Here is a 21,164-nt window from a genome sequence, read left to right on the forward strand (position 1 = left end):
TATACATTTTTCATACGCGTATAGGTAGATATAGAAAAATCTAGGATATAAATAAATGCGAGAAAAAATTGAAATAATACACTTCTGTATTTTACTCGCGCTATTTCCAGAATTGTAATTACCCGTATGAAATGGTTTATTAACTATTTCCGTCCGATAAATACGCGTATTCGTATTTAAATATACATTCGTATCGATTTAGAAATACGATAGATCTTTTTTTTTTTATCGATCGATGCCGTTGAAAACAAGCTGCTTAATATCGTAAACTACAAATTTGATCCGGTAAAACGTATCGGCCTTTTGCGTTGTATATAGCGTTTAACTAGTTGAACCGTGAAATGCCGTGTCACGTTGTAATTACTTTTCCATTATTGTGATTTTACCGTAAAGTCAAACGCTACTACGATGTCCTCTTTTTTATTTTCTGCGTTTCTTTTTCCGTATAATACGTTCGTTCTATTTTATATACACGTATACATTTAATGTACGTTTTATGAAATATAAATGTGTGTATTTATTTTCGAAAAAAATTTCGTGAAAAATTATCTTCTATCGAAAAAAAAAGAGCAAAAAAATTTTAAAATTTAAGAAATTTCCTTTTCTTAATCATTCGATATTTATAAGTTATCGAATTCAAAATTAAATTTTTTATAACTCGATGAATACGTATCTACACATCTATTTTTGTTTCGATTAGAATCAAACGTGTTAACAATTTTTAAAAAATGAAACAAACATCGTTGATCGATCGATCGAAAAGCAAAAATTGGAGGAAATAAAATTCATCGGTATACGAGCGATTCGAAGATGTGACGTTTAAAATCAAAAAGCATTCGCCTCTTTGAACAGCTGTGCAAGGAAAACGCAGTATTCGTAACGTCGTATGAAAATGAAAAACGTATCGAGATAAAAATATTAAAGCGACGGTTTATTTGTTATATACGCGTATAGAGGATAGAAAATAATACGTTAAGGCGATTACGCGGTATCGAGTTCTGTTAAACGAGTTACTTTTCAGATTAATTAAACGTTAATTTCGATTCAAATTTAAAGAACGAGATAAATATATAACGGATATCTCCGATACCGACGAATACGACCGTTTTAAAAAAAATTAATACTCTCCGTAAACGTTTGTTTCGTCCATATTCGTATACATATTCGTGAATTTTTTCGATAGACATTTATAATTTTTGTAGATTTTTTTTTAGACCATATTTTTTTTCTAGATTGTATCTCTCCATAGGTTTTTTTTTTTTATCAATATTTGGAATCTGCAGACTTCTCTGAATACGCGTATACTGTGCGTAGATTTTTCGACGGACAATCATAGACAATGTCCAATTTTTTTTTTCACAGATTTTTTCACGAACGTTCTATGATGTTGGAAAATAGCGTAGAACGTCGATCATCTGAATTTCGGTTATTCGAATGACCGATTATTCGAAAAACCGTTTATCCGAACGCCAATTAAGTCGGACGTTTTACTATGTTTGTAAGTTATTTCCGTCAACGGGATTGGTAACGCGGATATCGATTCTTTTTACCGATCGTACCATCTGATAAGTTTTCGCCACGTGTACGTTTCTATAATATGTCGAATAGAAAAAAAAAGTGGAAAAAAATTCTTTTCTTCACATCTTGCACGAATTAACGATAAACAACGGAACGTTGTTTCCTAACCTGTTTATTTAGGTAGAAAGGTTTATCGCGCTCCAAGGACGTCCCGTCCTAATATTTTCAAATATTTACAGCCGAAAAACGAGGCTTCCTTTCCTTTTCTCTATCTCGTTCCCGAATGCAATTTTGCTTATTGAATCCTTAAAAAGAATCCCTATAGAAGTTGTCTCTCTCAATTACAAAAGAAGTTTGCGTCGAAGCATTTAATTCGATCGTATGCAAAGAATCACAGTAAGATCAAATTTTTCCGACAATTCAAAATTGTTGACGTTTCAGATCAAAATCATAGTCACCGTTCGATGCAATTGATTTCGTATTAATTTAACGACGTTGTTTTATTTAGTAATCGAAGATATTCGATTTCGAAGATCGATTTCTCTTTCGATCTTTGAATATTTTCCACTTAATACGCGAACCGTCCTTCTATTACATTTTTCGTTTTAACGAGACGTGGAAAAACAAATCGAAAGTTGAAGACAAAAATCTTTAGAGAAGTCTAAAAAAAGATTCTAAAATTATATTGATACGATTCAATCGACTCTAAATCCTGATTTGTGATTTTTAATCTTATTAAAAGGATTAGTTTTTTTTTTTTTAATTACATTCTTATAAAATATAAGCAACGGAAAAATAATTAAACCATTTCCTTGCATCTCAATGACTTAAAAAAAAAAAAAAAAAGGAAAAACGAAGGAAATTAGTTTGCAAAGCTTGCCAAGTGTTGGGTTTGAGTCGAGTTAAATATCATCCTCCGGCTAAGTCCTACTTTTCCTTCTACGTTATACGCGAATTCATACGTTACCAAGCGAATCGGATACTGTTCAATCCGATACTGTCTATCGAAATACACGTACAATTAATTATTAACGAATAAGATTATCGACTCGATTTTTTTTTTCTTTTTTTTTTGAAATTCCTCGATAACCACAACTATAAATAACCGCGTCAACGTTGAAATAATTGAAATTTCGATAACAACGAAATAAATCTTTCTTCCATGAATTTTTGTCCCCGTTTAATAATCCGCTTATAGCCATTGCTCACTTTCTTCATCGAAGGAATTTAAGAATCTTTTGTTTTGGCAGGTTTCTACTGCGAAAAGTAAGAGGGATTAAATGTGACACCTTCTCTCTCTCTCTCTCTCTCTCTCTCTCTCTCTCTCTCTCTCTCTCCCACTCCCACTCCCACTCCCACTCCCACTCCCACTCCCTGTCTCTATCTTTGTTTCGTTCGTTCGATCTCGCTCCTTCCTTCATCCTTGGCGTTTCCCTCTTTGCGATGTCACTTCAACATTCTTTTTCAAGGGCCGCTGGTTCGATATTAGGAAATACCTTCTGCCAATTCCCCGTTACATAAGGTGAGCGTGTTCCTATAAAAACCATAGGGTTTACCGGCTACACTCTTCCTCCGGAATTGGTTTTAGATTAAGAATTTTTATAAGAGGGGCAGGTAAGAGGGTCGAAGGAGCGAACGATGGTATTCCAAACTCTTCGATTATTCGCTCGCGCGTATTATTCCACGATTGAGGATAATATTTGGGTGGAACTTTTTTTCGTATTTATATCGGGGGGCGGATAAAATTTGTATATATATATATATATATATATATATGCGTGAAAATTGTTAAAAGGGAAGGGTGAAGAGAGAGGGAGAAGGAGAGGGGAGGGCGATCCTTCAAAATGCGAGCATGTACTATGAAAATAAATGCGCGTGTATAATTTATATTCGAATACCTGGTTGAGCGCGGCTTGTCCCGCTTGTATTTTTTTAATAATAAAATTTTAACCCGTTAAACTGTTCGATACATGTGAAATATTATTATTTACATTTTTTATATTTTAAGCTCACTCGATACATATTAAATTTTAATACCGCTTTTACAACGGACAAAAAAAAAAAAAAAAGAAAAAAAATTCCACGCGTTTGATTTATCGACGAATAAAAATGGATCGGATCGAGAAAAATTTTTTTCGAAAACGAATTTCTATTATATTTCCATCGCGGTGAAATTATCGAAATAAATAATCGGTTTTGTCCAACGATCTCCTCAACATCGACTGTTAATGGTCAAACGATGTTACCCTTATCGATCGATCACCAACATCGAAAAAACGAATAGGTTTTTTGAAAAATAATCCGATCGATCTTTGCGGCCAAGATGCGAAAGAATATCGTGGAAAAGAAAGGAAAAAATATATATATATATATATATATACGCGTATGAAAAACGCGACGCATCCAAGTTGGAAGGATACGATATAAGGAAGCGGGGAAGGGATGGAGGAAACGTTACACGGGTACGTAGTTCCGTGTATGAAATAAAGGATGGCTGTAGCTGGCCTGGGGCAAGCTCCCGGTCGTCTATCGGCCGGCAATATCAGCGAGAATTGAAATAGTCGTGATATTTCTTTGAGAGGCGAGAACGAAACAGCCTCGTGACCGAGACGGGAGCGCCACTCCGGCGGAATAAGAAAATAATAAAAAGCGAGAAATAGATTTTTGCGGGATAGGGAGGGAGGGGAGGAGGGAGGGAAGGGAAAAATGGAAGCGTTAGCTCGGCCGTCCTTTACAATCAGATTTCTTAGCGGGCCGCTCCATCAGCGGTGCCCGATACTCGGACTCTTTTGTCGGTATCGGGCCGACCCACGCTATTGGCCGACAATCACCGAGGGGAGGGGCGGGAGAAGAAAGAAACAAAGGGAACGAATACCCGATTCCATTCCCAGCCAACAAAGACATTAGATCCCAGCCGAGCTATTATTTTTTCCAAAATAACGTGGCCCGCCAATCATTTTTAAAATCCCTCTTTCGATTTTCCTTCTCCATTTCCTTCTTCTCGAGATAACGGATTTCGACAGTAATACAGTTTTCCACCATGGAATATTATTACGCGGATTTTCGATTACGATTCTTATAACGTTTATTTACCTCGCATCGTCATTCATTCCACAATCATCGTAATTTTGTTGCTAATCGATATAAGTTATTTATTACCTAACCTAATTATTTCGTCGAATACGATTTTTCTTGAGAATATCGCTTACTTATTATCGATATTATTATTCGATATTATCGATTACTATTCGATATTATCGATTACTATTCGATATTATCGAATAATATATATTCGATATAAATGATATATCGAATAACATCGATATTATATAAGTTTTGTTGCGCGTTAATTAATATTCAGATTATTGACCTAATCTAACTAATCGATTTCGTTGAATACGATTTTTGTACAAGAATATTTATCCGATACTTTCGTCGCGTGTTAATTAATATTCAGATTATTAACCTGATCATAATCGATTTCATCCAATACGATTCTTATCCGATATTATCGAATAACAATACTTTTATTGTATATTAATTAATATTTAGGTTATTATCTAATCTAATCTAAGTTGATATAATCGTAAGCGATTTTGAAGATAGTAGTAATACATTTTTAATTTGGAATATTATTAGGCGGATTTTCAATTAAGATTCTCGTACGAAAATATGATTTACTTATCTCGTATTATCGAATTATCGTAATTTTATGTCAATCGATATTAAATATTAATTAACCTATTATTAATTAACCTAACTTATAAACGATTTTTTGTCGAATACGATTCTTGTACGAGAATGTCACTTACTTATCTAATATTATCGAATCGCGATACTTTTGTCACGTGTAATTTAGATTATTATTATATTATTATACTTATCTCGAGTATACAGTAGCGATATTTTGACTTTGAAATATCACTTACTTATCATTTTATCACGATATTTTATTTTTAATTAATAATCTACGTTATTATTTTAATTTAATCTAATTGTTCACAAACAAAAATATTCCTTAAATACTATTGAGATATTTAACGCGTTCACCGTTATATATTTATCCTATTTTACCGCGCGAAACACAATATACGAAAAGTATCCGGAATATAGGTTTCGCGATTATTTTTCAGTTGGTAAAACGTGCGAACAAGTATCCTTTTGCGCGGCAACTTGATGCTACGTTGCCAAAGCGCAACGAGACTTAGCGAACTGACACAGTTGCGAAGAGACATCAATATTCGACAAGTTTAATACCACTGTCGGAACATTGTCTGACCTCCCTGAGGGTATCCTGCGGTCTAACCAACTCCTCCCACGGATTTCCAACTTTTGTTTCGAGAATGACGAGCGTACGTTAAAGCCAGCATGTCATCTACACCACGATTAGCGATTCTGCGTTACGAACGAGAGATAGAATATTTTTCAAACGTACAACTCGATATTCCTTATTTTTCCCCTTTCGAAACGAGACTAATTTAAATTTAAGATTTAAGATTTAAGACTGGATCTGAAAAATTACGAGAAAAATTACGAGAGCATACTCGAGTAAAATTGTCTTGATAATTAAACTCGATAACGAGATGATAAAACTGATTCATTGGAGAAGATTAAATTCCAGCTAACGATTAAGCAAACACCAAGCTTTTTGTGAAATCTTTGGACGAGGTCGTCATCGTTGCGGAAATAGAAATAGAAGGTGGACGAGATAAATAAAAGAGGTATAAGAATGGAATCGATAGGTGTTTATCGGAATCGTGACGTGAGGCCAGGCCAGGATCCAGAGAAGCAGGATGCGCGTGTGCATCTGCATTGACTTGTTTACGCTACGCTGAACGAGTATGCGACCGAGTGTGTAGAACTATAGTCGGTATCGGGGAAAAGAACTGCAAAGAAACTACTGAAAAGAAACGTATCGAGGAAGAAACGATGGCCCTATGCGCGCCGCTTTTGCCTTTCTATCCTTCCCCCTTTTCCACGATATTCAACGCGTTATTTCGAAAACACAAAATTCTCTCGATCTGCCTGGCTATCTCTTTCTTTCTCTTTCTCCTTTCACAAGATTGATATTCGAATAATCGGGGAAGGAGGATAAGATTTGTCGAATTATTCAGAACAAAGTTTTTAGATTTAAATATATTCATACGGTTTGGTTTTAATGGAGAAAAATAATCGTAGCGGCCATTTTTTTCAAGATGGTATTATGTTCGTAATTAATGGTAGATAATATAAACGCGTTTGCTCGTGATGCGGTATCTTGAGCATAATTAATGCTAATAATGCCCAATGGGATAAAAAAATATAGGGATATTTTTCTTAAAAAAATAAACGCAAAAAAGATTTTATTCAAAAAGAAGCTTTATTCTCTGTTTCCTTTACATAAGCATTATTCATTGTTGGAAAGAAATCTCGTGAAAGAAATTCGGGTCTAATTGGTTAATATGAAATGAACCGTCTATTTTCATATGTATTTTTGTTTCTAGTGTGGTATTTGTCACATATACTAATTCGATTGTGACAAAGAGGGGCAATAAAACGAAGATCTGTATTTAAATATCGATGCATTAACGTAGCCATAAAATTCAGAATATTGTAACATATCGATATAAAAATTTTTTTATTTCTCATAATAGGTATAGGCTAATCATGATTTGAAACAAAGTTTAATTTATATGTAATATTATATGTAATGTTATATTATATATAATTTCGTATTAACATATGTGATTAAGATAATAATTGTATATATAAAATATGTAAGTATATGAATAAGCTAGAGATACTATAAATATATTAATATTATATCGAAATAATTAATAATTTCGAAAATATTTCAGCTTCCAGTTTTCTTAGATTATCCTAATGAAACTTCACAAAGAAAATAAACGAAAATAATTTTTACAATTTTAAATATTCAAATTATAACTCTTCCATTACTATATAGCGTATGACGTCAGGATTCTCAACAAAGTGTCTGAAGTGGGGATAGGCAGTCCTAGCGAAGGACCCCTCTTGTCCCTGTAGTATCCCGCGAGATTTCTTTTAAGCAGTGAACAGTAGTTACTTACATGGAACGGTGGCTTAAACATGGTAGTTTGCTCGCGAAAATTTGGTGGAAGGATAAGTTTAAAATCGAAACTGGAAAGATAGATGGGGGAAAAATAAATTAATTGATAAATAAGGACCAAGTGGATTTCGTGGAAGGAACTAGTGGAATAAGTGATTACAATGAAACAAAATAATGCAAAGAACGCTTCGTTTCAAAAGCAATTACATTTTGCAAACAAGAGAGGAACGTTGAAACTTATTTAGATTTTATAAGCTTCTGTGTTATAAAAAATAAAGACAACGAACATGTATACATATATAATAAAGAATCTTACTCTTAATCTCTTATATTAAAGAAGAGATCGAATTGTCTTTCAACGAAGAGAATAATACGAAAATAATTTCTCAAGAGTAACTTATTCCTATAATATAGAGAAAAGAAAACGATTGAAATTCTTGATCTGTATCTTTAAAAAAAAAAAAGAAAAAAGAAGAGAAAAGAAAAAATTATTATTTCGGATGAAACGAAATGGAAGAATAATGGAAAAACGAGAGGAAAAGGCGCGAAATGGTGGTTGTTCCGCGACGAAATGAAGAATACAGAAATTTCCCTGGAGGTGTCGTGGAACCAGGAATTCGGAAAATGGCGGCTAGGACTGTTTCGTGGATCGATCGGCCGCGTTTCACCGAATGGACAGAAATTGCAAATAAAACGAGACAGCGTTGAACGAGCCGCGAGTAACGGCATTTTGGCAAGCTGCGGGACACGATACTACTCTCTCTCTCCGTTTCTCTCTCTGTTTCTCTCTCTCGCTCTCTCTCTCTTCAAGACCAAAGGAAGTTTCGATTGATTTCCACTGACTCGCGAATCCACTCCCGGGAATCGAACTATCCAACTTTTCCCAGGAATGAATTTTCTCCATCTTCCTGCGAAACGAATTTTCGAAACCGAGTCCGCCAAATTATACCGAGCAATCTCGAACTTCACTTTCCATTCTCATTCCTGTTTCTTCCATTTTCTTAAACAGTGTCATGCTTTTATAAAAATCCTCATTTTTAAATAAAATTAAAAGATATTCGATAAGAATCGATAACCTTAAATATAAATTTCTAAATCAGGTGTAGAAAATTGTATCGTTTCGAGTAGATAGAGGTTATTACATCTTTTTATTTTCTTCTAAAGGGAAAATGTTTCTAAAGTAAACAGCTTCTCGCCCCGGTTGGAAAGTTATTCTCGAGCGAGAAAGAGAGAGAGAGAAAACTATTACCGAGCTATGCTAATCAATGCGAAATTTATTCACATTGGGGAGAGAAGGAACTACGAAACTGGGATCGCGCGCACAAGGATACAAACACGCTTTGAAACTTTCCAGTTATCCAGAAAAAGAGTGGTGGATGGCGGAGAGTTTTACGATTTTGCGATAAGCGAGAGAGAGATACAAAGTTGAAAAAAAAGAAAAAAAGATAACAACGAAATAAATAATAATATTTGAAATAAATAATTAAAAGATGCTTCGATCCTGAACGCGAAAGTTAAGGCAAGGACAGAGATCTTCGTGCCATGTGATATCCAGCTACTGTTTGTAGTCCCACCACTATCAAAGGGACGAAACGTAGAGGTTGTGGATAATGTTTGCGCAAACAGCTGCGAGCTAACAGCTTATATTGCTCTATGTGTCTCTCTCTCTCTCTCTCTCTCTCTCTCTCTTTCTCTTTCTCTCCGTCTTTTTCTTCATTTCTTCTTCTCTATATTCGTTGTTTCGCTCGCTATGATCTCGTTCCTTTTTTCTCCTCTTACTTCGCACCTTGCTTCGTTTTGACTCTGCTTTTTTCAAAGCTTCTTTTGCTCTCCTTCTCGCTTCTATTCTCAATCGGATATCTTTTCGCCTTTGTCGCGATGGACTGGCCGAACTCTCTTTCCAAACGTTACACGAGATATATATATATATGTATGTATGTATGTGTACATACGCATGTGCGAGTGACCAGAATGGTTCTAGGTACGATTAAGCCGACCAGAAAATTACTGGACCGGGTTAAAACCTTGGTTCGTGCGCCAATCTATATACGTATACACGTGTGTCGTTTTTGTAACGAACCGTCCCATTTAGGGGTGAAATTGTCGAGCCATTTTTTTTCTTTTTTTTTTTTTTTTTTTTGAGTCCGTTCCATCTATACAAAATTTGTTTTTGTTACATTTTTGTAATATAGCTATAAATTATTGAAAAAAAAGGACTTTTAGGAAATTATATCGTCTCGTTAACGATCTTGTTTTCGATAAATAACGAAGGAATATCGAAGAATATTCATTCCTTTCTTCGATAAACAACGAAGAATATTCATTCCTTTTTAGAGCCGCTTACAAAGCGATACTGGAAAAGAGATCAAACGCGAGAAAATATCTCGATCTTTTTAAAGACATTATCTTCAGCAGAAGATTAAATCGGCGCGTGGAAATATATAAATATCGGTATAACGATTCGATGCATTAAATTAAATTTAATGTACGAACGAATACGATCATTCATCAGGTGAATACCAATTAGTAATATTGGATAACTGCGATAAAATGTTTATCCGCGAAACGGATAAATTTTATAAAGTAAATAATGGATGGTATACGTGTCGCCGTGTACTCTGTATCAGGTGTTAATAATTAGAGGCTTCCATAAATAAAATTCAATTTTGTTATGTATAAGGATACACTCGTCAATCTTTAAGAAAAACATTAATTACAAATTTTTTAAATTATCTTTCACGCATAACATTTGGTTTTTATTTTTTTATTCAAAATTAATCACACTTGTGCGAGAAATGTTAATAATAAATCGGATTTAAATCGTAGGTATAAAAATAATTAAGAGTGGATATTAAGGAAGATATTAATCAAACGTGCATGGTAAGGGAGAATGGATGCACAAGGGGGAGGGAAGATTGAATCACAGCGGTGGAAACAAGAAAATTCCCGAGTACGCTTGTTGTCATAAATGTAAGCAGAATGCGGGATAGCCTATTACACGCGGATGGAAATTAAGATTATTGCCTAGAATATTTGCCCGCAATTGTTTCTTGAAAATAATTCGACGGAAGTGGAGCATCTTAATTAACTATTCTCCCTTGATATCTCTGAAAATAAGTAACCTCGAATGGTATAAATAAGAGTGAAAATGCAAATTATTATCACTTATGAAAAAAAAAAAATATATATATATATATAAGCTCTATGAAAATATAATAATAATTTGCAAAAAAAAAAATATTAATTTATCAAAATTAACTTAACTTGACAATTTTACATCATTTTGAGTTAAATCGTTGCCAGACAATCGGTAATGTCTTTTATCCTAATTTCATTTATTATTAATTTCGAGAATAATAAATGAGAAGCGACGACAAGCAGAAATTAAAAGAGGGGAATTATTTCGATGTTGGTTAACGGTGGAGAAAGGTGAGAAGACGACAGGAGGCGGGATACGGTCCGTGTTGGACGAATTAGATCGGACCGAGATTGAATTACCTGCTCGTGTTTGCCCGCCATTGTGTGTTCTATGCCTATAACCAATATGCCGGCATTGAACTTTCAATTAGTGTCACTTAACTGTGCAAACACAGCCGCTCCTGTTCCGGCGAGTCGTGTCGCCGAACGTTTTCTTTCCTCGCGTTACATCGCCTCTTTCTCCCTCTTTCTCTCTCTCTCTCTCTTTCTCTTTCGCTGTGTTTAGTTTTCGTTATCGAACGGTCAAACAACTCGTTGAAACAGGAAACTGTGCCGTTCCCCCTTCCGCGAGTACGGAACCACCTGTCTTCCTTCCATTTCCTCGTCAAAAATTCTCCGCATCGTATACACAGGGTGTTCATAGAAATGTGGGACATTCTTGGAGGATGGATTCTAGATATCGAAACGATGAAAAAAATTCCGGTATGTCCGATAAGAATTAATTAACGAGTTATAACTATTTTAAGTCGTATTAGATGTGAGACGGAGAAAGAGCGCTGTGCGCGGCAGTACCGTATTGTAATGTCGCTTGCGTAGCGGAGCCCCTCAATGAAAGTAAATATATAAAAAATGATATTTTTTTGTATATGATTGATTATTTCAAATGAATTTCAATAAGGTAGTATATAATGTATATAAATAAAAAAGTTGAAAAAAGAATTTTAATTATATAAATTGAAATCTATGTAATTTTTTATTTAACAGAAATTTACTTATTTGTATTTTTATAAACATCCTCTATAATTTTTCTTCGATTCGGTTGTAATTTACTGCATTCGTATTATTCGTCAAATCTAATTGGCAAGAGTAAACCGTTTATTTTCATTTTTGAAAGTAATTGTAATCTTATTTGAGCATAACAGAATCACTTTATTCACGATTTCCCGCGTGGTGCGATACACGATGAAGCTAAAATATTCAGTGAACGTCTTTTAACTATTCGATGAATATTGTAATTGAAAAAGATCAAATCGTCTGATAAAGAAAACAAGTGAATATATGAACATAAAATATATCACGAAAGAATATGTTGAAGATAAGATTTATAAATAGTAAGGAATAATCTTTGAAATATTAGCTACGTATCTTGACCAATATTTATTTTTAATTTTTTTAACGCTCGATAGACGAAAATATAATATAAACTCAAATATCGTGAAATCTTTCCGAACACCTCACGTAGTTTCAAGTATTTATCAGTATGGACAGGATTAACTCAAACAAGTGGCTATCTTTCAATATTGGTTTTGATTCACTAAGAAGTTCGACGATCGAAAGGATTGGCGTACTCGTCCTATAAGTAGAGTGTCGATAAAGTAGATTCCGATGGTTTATATAAGAATTCAGCTACAACGGTATATAGGAATTTGACGATCGGAGTATAATCGCCTTTTCGTTCTCTTTCTCCACGAGAATCTCGATTCCTAATTCTGCGTATTAAAATGTAACATATGCAAAATACGTTCGTACAAAACTATTCGAGCAAATCTTTCTCACTCTAATTAAAGATTTCTCAGCCTTTGAGCGATATATAAATTCCAAGTTACTCGCGAATTGCTATTAGAAATCGCTTGGTGGAAAATCGGTGGTACGTGCCAGTGACCCAAATACCGTTATACATACCAGCATCGTCGACAGAATGATTTAAGATTTTACGCTTACCTTGGCTCTTTTGAAAAATCGATATCCCTCTCCCCCTTCTTGTTCGTAAAATAATTACTTTTATTTTTCAACGCATTTCGGCAACGAAACTTTACGAAAGAAGAATTTTCTTACTAAGGACATTTAGATAGGGTCCCTTTTCGAAAAAATCTTGATAAAATATAAGTCGATCTGAGCATGAAATTCGAAATTCGATTAATAATAAAAAACGCAGTGTTCTATTGCACTAGGTTCGATATATATCGCTTCAAAAAGGGGGAAATTCTTCTCTAAAAACTTGGTCAAAGTTCTTCTTATTCCATCGATATATCATTCGAATCACATTTTCGTAAATGAGAGAGCAAAAAAAAAAAAAAAAAAAAATGAACAGGAACAAAGAGATGGAGTTTCAGGTTGTGTAATTAGACGGTAATAATAACGAATCTCGGTGGGATCGAATCATAGGAGGTTAAAAGTTATCGCGGGTGGATATTAAAATGTAAATTATTTAATCGTTTAGCGTGGGTCAATGGTTGTAGTTTTATTGACATAACGAAGTATCAGATTTTAATGAGGGGCGAGCCAACTCTTCCGACTTCCCGAACATTTAACTTGCGCAACAATTTCTGGAAATTTTAACTATCGGAAAAACAGTGAAACTTTGTCGCGCTTCTCTTCCCTTCCCCTACCTTCGCTAATAAAAACTAAACTTTACGCTTAGAATTTGCACCGCGTTAACCGAACGTTTGTTCTTGAGTTCTTGTAAAAGTTTTATGTCCCTTCCAATAACTAGAGTCCGTCTATTTACCTTCCCTATAGTTTCAATCGATTCAAATGTTGTAGAAATACTTGTTTATATGTATACATATCGATAAATAAAAATTGTTATTAATCAACCATAGAAGCATATTTCGTATTAATAATCGTCTTTGTTCGCGTAATTTATAAATAGCTTATTTGGAGAAATTTCTCGTATGGAAACTTTTTTCTATTATTATCAATCGTTGATCTCTATTAACCTGTAACTTAAACAAAGGATGATGATTCGAGAAAATTATCGTTTTTGAAAAGAGTTTAATCGATAGTTATAATTGTATATTTTTGATACGCTTCAACCTCGCTAGAGCGGAGCTTGATCGCAAAAGTGACATACTCGGAACATGACTCAATGATAACCAAATGATATAAAACATTATTCTAATTCAAAGAATTTTCCTCTAAATCTTTCTCTAATGTCGCAAGTCAGGCATTGTGATCCTTCCAATTGAATTAGAAAAGAATTTTTTGAGAACCTCACTTGAGATAGAATCTAATTAACAATTAATTGTGTGAACACATCTGACCGTCGGATACGATAATTCTTTTATACGATAATAGATAATATTTTATAACTACGCATCGTGCTTTGATATTATCTATTGTGACATTGTGAGAGACTTAACTCTTGTAACCGCATTAAACAATCCACTCGTAAAAAAAATACATCACAGTCACAAACCAGCTACATATATATATATATCAGTTGAAAGAACATTCGACACATGTATAGTTTATTGCTAGAAAGAAGTCTCAGGGGCAAGAGGAATCAGTAGGACCGCCTATCTCCACTTCAGATGCTTTCTTGATAATCTTACACGCTACATATGGAAGAGTTATAATTTGTTATAATTTGTAAGAGTTATAATAAGTTATATAATATTCAAAATTATAAAAATTATTTTCATTTATGAAGTTAGGTTAGAATAATCATCCAAGAATCTGAAATATTTTCGAAATTATTAATTATTTCGATATAATATTAATATATCTATAATATATTTAGCTTATACGTATAATTATCATCTTACCTTAATACGAAATTACATTTATAAATTAAATTATCTTTACAAATCGTAATTATTCTATGTATATTAATGAGAAATAAAAAAATTTTTATATTATATCGATACGTTAAAATTCTCTAGATGCCTCTGTCTACGTTAATGCATTAGATACATTTAGATATAGATCGTCATTTGTATCAGAATATGTGACAAAACTATGATAGAAACAAAAATATGTGTGAAAATAGGCGTTTCCTTCCAAATTAACCAATCCAGTCCCGCATTTCTTTCGCGTGACTTCTTTCCACCAATGAACATGCACTCAACAATCTACCATCCACTACACACAATATTAGTACTGCGGACGCGAGGTTTCAAGGATTTCTCGTTTCTATTTCTTTACCTTCATCTCTTTCTTTTTCCCTCTATCTTTTTATGAAGTATCTTTAAGTCGTTATTTCAAACCCAGTTGTCATTATTGTTCTAAATATATTGTCTATATCTATATCTAAACTATTGTTCTAAATATATTATTATATATTATTATATTATATTAGTTATTTAACCGAAATATTTCCGATACTTTCTTCCTTCGAAATTAAAATTACGACTAGAAAGCAAGTTTAAACAAGTATTCTTTAAAAATAGAGAAAAAGTTTGGATGAAATATCGTTATAATTCTCATAATTCTTGCATCGTGTTACAAGGCGAAAATCTTGCGTTGATCGTAGCAGGAAGTCGTGTATCAACGCAATGAATTTAACGCGTATCACGCATCGAGCCATTCTGGAAGCCAAATTCGATTGTTCACCGATGAGCCAACAGTGATATAGTACTCAACAGTGACAGTGCTGAGCAAGATCCGAGTTTCGTTGAATTCTCTCGATAAGTTTAACCGTTCTCGAAACAAAGCTAGACATTTTAATTAATGTAGTAACCTTTATTGAAGTATCGACTTAACATTCCTTCTTTAATAATGTTAATAGCGTTCCATTTCGTACAAAAGAATTTCAATTTGAAAATGCACTGTTTTTAGAAAATGCTTGAAAAATAGACCAGGAAGAAGTAGTATAATGATATATATTTGATTCTTCGATTAATTCAAGAAGTTTTGCAATTGTGAAGAATTTTCGAAAAATAAAGTAGTAGGGACCTCGGTCGAGAAAGAAAGAAAGAAAGAAAGAAAGTTTCTCAAAGTTAATTAGAACCAGCCAATATCCTAAAACAAGAAGAAACTAAAACACGGCAGGTTAATTACAATCTTACACAGGAATAGCGAAACTAGAATTAAGGGGCTAATAAACTTACAAAGCTCAATTAAGGGTGGAAGCGGAAAGTTAAAGTAGCCCAAACGTTATGAAACTGATTCATTAAGTCGCCAACGAATAGAGAACGTTTTAACCTAATATCTTTGATAAGTTCGAGTCAAATTACTACTACGTTTATTGCATTTGACTTTTCCGCAGCAAAAAAAAAAAAATAAATAAATAAATAAATAAATAAACGAATAAAATGAAAAGGAGAGGAAACCCTGTGAACGATGTTAAATAGCTTGCATTTGCGAGATGAAACGGTTTGTGAAAAATTGTGCAAGTTGTGTCAAACGTTTACATACTTTGATGATAAATTCAAAAATAAACGAAGATAATAATTTTAAAATCGTAAAATCATTTTTATCTAGAGCGAATATGCGAAATTGACGATTTTTTTTTTTGAAATTATTTGATATTTTATATCTCGTCAATTGATGGATAAAATATTAATTCCAAGCGGATTAATAATTCTATTAAGGTGGTCCGGAGTTTGGACGCTATCAAGGTGGCATAACCTCTTAAGCTAGCGCGAGACCTAGTTACAAAGTGATAATAATTCACATAATCCATAATAACGATCCGCCAACTATATAAAGGACAAACGATTGAGGTTATTATATATATATATATATATATATATGTATATATACATATAATCGGCGGTTGGAGCCGAGTATAAAATTAGGCGGAAATTCGGGAAGATTGTAACGATAATGCCGTAATATAAGGAGGATAATGTACCTTAACGATCGGTCAGTGATTAACCGCATATACGCCTAGCCGATAATCTCTGCCTCGGTTCACCCAGGCCCATATGCGTACAACCGTCAAGATCCACCGTCAGAAGTGCCAACCGCAGTGCTCCCTGTCGCCTTGGTAATTAGTGGAATAGCATTCGAGTGCAAGTTACGACTCGTGGAGGGTGTTGTGGACTAGCCGTGCGCACGGACTAATCGATATCCGATCACTCGACCGATACGTCAAGTACATCCCACGCGCTCTCTTCTCTCATCCGACCAGCTGTCCACCACCACTTCCATTCCCACTTTTTCGTCACTTTTCTCTTTCTTCTTCGAATATTAGGAGGAATAAGGAATTTTGACGCGAGGAATTAAACAGAATTGTATAAGAATCTTATAATATTATTCTCTGTAAATGTATTTTATTACTTTTCAGTACAGTGTATCGTCATTGATCTAACGAGAATTTATAAATACGTATATCCTTATTAACTTACTTACTATTATTCAGTTTTAAACTTGAATTTTGATTCAAGTACGGAGGGAAGAACGGAGTACGTGTATACTTTACATCCCACATCGCTTTCTTTTTTTTTATATATAATTATTTCGAGTAGAAAATGGTTAAATTTGGATATAAACATAATTTTAAAATAATATTATCATTTGGAGAGAATACGAGACGAAAGAGAACGGCTGAAATTCGAAGCGATCGAAACAATTATGCGAAATTATAATATTTCAATTTATCGGTCGATATACTCCCTCGATCGGTATTTTTCCACACGCGCATATAGATAAGAAAGAGAAGCGCAACAACGTTGTCGAGGTTGACGAGAGAGGAGAAGAACCAATAATTAAGTTTACCATTAATCGTGGAGGGTCAGCTGGGCTCACACGAGAGCCGCAACCACGTCCATCTCGACGAGGTGTTCGGTTCCAACCCCTCCAGAGACTGAAATCGAGGCCTATGGCTCGATTCTCCGATCCTCTACACTGCTAATTGCTCCACGTGGATTAATCGCTAGGATCTTATAAGCGGTAGTCGATTGCAGCGCGCGCATGCGCCATTCACCTCGAATTCGTTTATCGTTATAAACATATATCGCAAACTACTGTGGTAAAAAGATGACTGATGAATAAATTTCGGAAAAAGTGATTCCAATCCTCTCTTTAAGTTCTCGTTCAATTTTTCTCAGACGGAAAAAAACAAAATCGTTCAGGATTTTGATCGAAAAGTTGAAAATTAAATATTCGAAGCCCTTGGCGAGAAAATTCGTGGTGTGTTAAAAGCGTTGTGTAAATTGGATCTATCAGCGCATTTGGATGGTGCTATATCACGGTAGAAGTAACGGGCAGAGAGAAGGAGCACCACCATCTTTCAACGTCACTACACGGCCTACTATACTCTCTCTCTTGCCCTTCCCTTCCCTTCCCTTTCCTTCAATCTGGCTTTAACTAGAATCGGTTCGCGAAACAACGTGCTCGAGATTGCAACAGGGATAACCCGATCCTTACTCCCCTCCCCCCCCCTCCTCCCTCCCCGATATCGTTCCCCGAGATGACCAATACATAGTTTTTATGATTCTCTCCAGTCGATCGGTTATTTCCGATTGATTAGACGCAGCTTGTTTCGATGTGATTAATTGCCCCTCTCTCCCAACCGCGGAAAGATTAATCTGGAGTGCGTTGATGTGGCTCATAAAGCCAGAAATTTCGAAATCGAACGTATTATTTTCCAAATCGATTCGAATTCGGAAATTTTACTCGGATGTAAAATGCGAAATACTATTCGACTAAACTTTTTTGATTATTCATTTTACGAGCTTTGAATCGCATTTATTAGCATTTAAAGAGAGAAAGTTATGAATGGTAAGAGAATTATCGAATTGCACCGTTTCGTTTCGATATTCAACATTCGTCAATCGCCTTTCGTTCTTATTCTCTCGAGCTCTTTTTCCAAAGGATGGTTATTTGAGACGCGAATGTTTCGTTCTTTCCAACTTTCGATCGAAAAAGTTGTCGAAAGTTGTTAGTTCGCTCGACTTTTGCTCGTTCGCAAGAATATACATATCCAACGAATAAAGAAGAGAGGGAAATTGTGAAATTAATTCTAATTCCTTATTAGAACGTATAAACGACTCGGCCGCAATTACCTTCTAATTAGAAATTTACCAGTTTACGATATTCGGTGAAATTTGTAACTCGATTGTCATTGATATAGTTGTGTCCCATTGTTCGTAGTCGGTACACCGTGTAGAGTCTGCTCAAGGAGCTCGGTATACCATTCATCACAGGCAACATAGTAGCGAAACTGTGATCCCGACGTGGTGGTCGTCGTGGTATCGTAACCGAATCTACTTGGTCCACAAAGAGCGAAATCGAAATTGTGCGTAGGTAGAAGGAGGAGAGAAAAGCACGGACGAGGTAAATAAAATAACGGGGAAAAAAGTCGAAGGAAGGAAGAGAGAAAGACGAAAATGACGATTCGAAGCGATCACGAGGAAATAAATAAAATAGAGGCAAGGAAATAAAGAGGGAAAAAGGGAAACAGAGATATCGAAAGGCGAAAAATAACGCGAACTTTGGAATAAAACTCGAAAAAATAAAAACAAGGAAAGCATCGATGAAGTGTATAATAAAATAACAAAGATAAAATATAAAATAAAATAACAATTCTAATATTAGTCAAAGGAATAAGCGATCGCGAGGAAAGCATCGACGAAATAAATGAAACAGAGAAAAAGAAAAAGAAAATAAACGAAGAGTAAGCGAGAGATGTAGAAAGGCGAAAAATGACGATTCGAAGCGAACTCTGTAAGCGAGAAAGAATAAATAAAACAGAAAAAAAACACAAACAAAAAGAAAGGCAAAAAATGATGATTCAAGGTGAACTCTGTGAGCGATTGCGAGAAAGAATAAACGAAAGAGACAGAGCGAGAGCGAGAGTGAGAGCGAGAGCGAGAGTGAGAGCGAGAGCGAGAGCAAGAGCGAGAGCGAGAGAGAGAGCAAGAACGAGAAAGAGAACGAGAAAGAGAACGAGAACAAGAGAGAGAGCGAGAGAGAGAGAGAGAGAGAGAGAGAGAGAGAGACAGACAGACAGACAGACAGAGTCGAAAATGACGATTGGGAAGGAAGATAGCGAAAAAGAGGGGATTGGAAGAGAATGGTCGGTGGGCCGGTAAGTCGTGCTCTTCGGACAGCTAATCCTACATTGGCAAGACAATTAACTTTGGAAGGGAGAATAGAGATCTCTTCTCTCTCTCTCCCTCTCTCATGGGCGAAGGGGATAATATCGCGAGACATTGGTCCGCGCAAAGGGTTGCTCAGCCAGAGGCTGTTTCCACCCTACGAGGATCGCAATATCCTTCTATCCGCTTCAGAAATATCCGGATGGTGATGTCGAGGCCTCGAAGATACGATCAAACTTCTCACCGACGATTTGCGTATTTCGCTTATTCGTATAGCTCTCCGTTTAATTTTCCGTGTAGAGGTAGTAAACCGATCCTCCTCTCCTTTCTATCGTCCCATCTGCGTTCTCCTTTGTATCCCCACCGTTTTCTTCATCTCTCCGCTTACTTTCTTCCCATCTGTATCCTCGCCTCGCTCCAAATCTCGACTTAGTTATCTGTAACTAAGCTAATCTCGACCAAGAAGTCGGACTATCCCGCAACCTGGGCTACTTAAACACGAGTCCGACCGATTCGCCAAAGCCTCCAAACCTCTTCTAATCCACTCCTTCGAGCTTATATATATATATACATTCGAATCCTTAGCTCGATTCCCTTCTGGATATAGCTTCCATCTCGGTTGGTTGGAGTGGAGATCAACGAAGGCAATGTCCGGATAACTCGCATCAGTTAGTGCAAGAGCATTTTTTTAGTTAATTTTTGTTTTTCTATTTATCCACGATAATTCGAGTGATCGAGCGATAAAGAAATAAAAATTCTTCTAAGATCGATCGTTCAACCGTAGAACTGAGATTCGAGTGTAGAAAGGAAAAGTTTGGCAAAACTATCTACGGGTATATACGTATATATATCTTGGAAGATGTCCAAATTTATGATTTGTGAAATGAATGCAAAGTCAGAGGACAAACGCGTTATTCGATGATAAATCGAAGAAAACGTGGTAGACGTCGACGATGATGAGAGAGAGAGAGAGAGAGAGAGAGAGAGAGGAGAGGAGAGGAGAGGAGAGGAGAGGAGAGACAAGAGCGGATCGTCGGGAATTGAAAGAACTTGTTTGGCGATACGGATCGCTGCTACCTTGCGAAATAGAATCTCCGTGAAATCGTAGATTCTCTCGCATGCGAGTCTTACCATTTCTCACCAATTCCTGGAAAAAGAGCCACCAATTTTATACGTAGAATGCTCGATTTTGTCGCTATTCGAACGTTCAAAATTTCAATATATCAATGTTATTTTTTTTATTACTCTATCTAGAAAAAAATCTTTCTTCTTTATATTATACTTAAATTTTTTTTTTCCCTCCAAATACCGGGCGAATAATGATTAAATCGATACTTGGATTCGTACATGCTTATCTAATAACCGCATTAACGTTCTATATTCCAGTTGTACCG

This window comes from Apis laboriosa, unplaced genomic scaffold (assembly GCF_014066325.1).
Source record: "Apis laboriosa isolate Shangri-la unplaced genomic scaffold, ASM1406632v1 scaffold4_cov146, whole genome shotgun sequence".
NCBI classification, from domain to species: domain Eukaryota; kingdom Metazoa; phylum Arthropoda; class Insecta; order Hymenoptera; family Apidae; genus Apis; species Apis laboriosa.